The following is a 1,206-nucleotide window of genomic DNA, read 5'->3' as shown; positions in this document are numbered from 1 at the left end:
GCAGACCTCGAGCCCCGCACAACCGGCTCTGGGAGTCGTTGGCCGCTATTGTACATAGTCCGGTCCTTCCTCTGCCACCCGGCAAGTGCGATGGCTCTGTCGCCCTGTGGTGCCCGTCACCCAGGTTTGGGGAACACGATACTAAGAACATGTTGGCGGCTCGGGACCTGCAGGCGAAAGGGGCCCCGTGGTGCTGAGCACATCGACCTCGGGTCTCAGTGCAAGCCAGAGAGTTCGCGGAAGTCTAAAGCTTTTGACATACGCTCAAATCTTTGACAGGCTTGCCCGACTCTTTCCGTCCGTTCTAAGAATCAGTCAGAGGCCGGTCCGGAGGTCTCTTGACGCAAGGGGAGGGGTGGCGTCCCTCCTCAGGCGCTTGTGTCGAAAATGAAGGCGAGAGACACGAGCGGCCTGGTTGCTTTGGGTGCTGCCAGGAAGGATGTGGTCTGACCCTTGCCTGAGCACTCACAGAAGCATGTGACGTTGAGAGCAGACCTCGAGCCCCGCACGACCGGCTCTGGGAGTGGTTGGCCGCTATGGTACATAGTCCGGTCCTTCCTCTGCCACCCGGCAAGTGCGATGGCTCTGCCGCCCTGTGGTGCCCGTCACCCAGGTTTGGGGAACACGATACTAAGAACATGTTGGCGGCTCGGGACCTGCAGGCGAAAGGGGCCCCGGGGTGCTTAGCACATCGACCTCGTGTCTCAGTGCAAGCCGGAGGGTTCGCGGCAGTCTAAAGCTTTTGACATACGCTCAAATCTTTGACAGGCTTGCCCGACTCTTTCCGTCCGTTCTAAGAATCAGTCAGAGGCCAGTGCGGAGGTCTCTTGACACAAGGGGAGGGGTGGTGTCCCTCCTCAGGCGCTTGTGTCGAAAATGAAGGCGGGAGACGCAAGCGTCCTGGTTCCCCCTGGGTGCTGCCAGCAAGGGTGCAGGCTGACCCTTGCCTGAGCACTCCCAAAAGCCTCTTAGGCTGAGAGCAGACGCCGCGCTACCGGCTCTGGGAGTCGTTGGCCGCTATGGTACATAGTCCGGTCCTTCCTCTGCCACCCGGCAAGTGCGATGGCTCTGCCGCCCTGTGGTGCTCGTCACCCAGTTTTCCAACCCGGACCCGCGAGCGTGGTGCGAGGGGCGACTTCGCTGCGGTCCACACTTTGATCGATCTGGCTCCGACCGTCTGGTGTGGGAGGTCCCTTGGCGGGCCGG

The sequence above is a fragment of the Hemiscyllium ocellatum genome (assembly GCF_020745735.1).
Source record: "Hemiscyllium ocellatum isolate sHemOce1 chromosome 15 unlocalized genomic scaffold, sHemOce1.pat.X.cur. SUPER_15_unloc_2, whole genome shotgun sequence".
NCBI classification, from domain to species: domain Eukaryota; kingdom Metazoa; phylum Chordata; class Chondrichthyes; order Orectolobiformes; family Hemiscylliidae; genus Hemiscyllium; species Hemiscyllium ocellatum.
The sequence above is the reverse complement of the archived record's forward strand: the minus strand, read 5'-3'. Positions refer to the sequence as shown.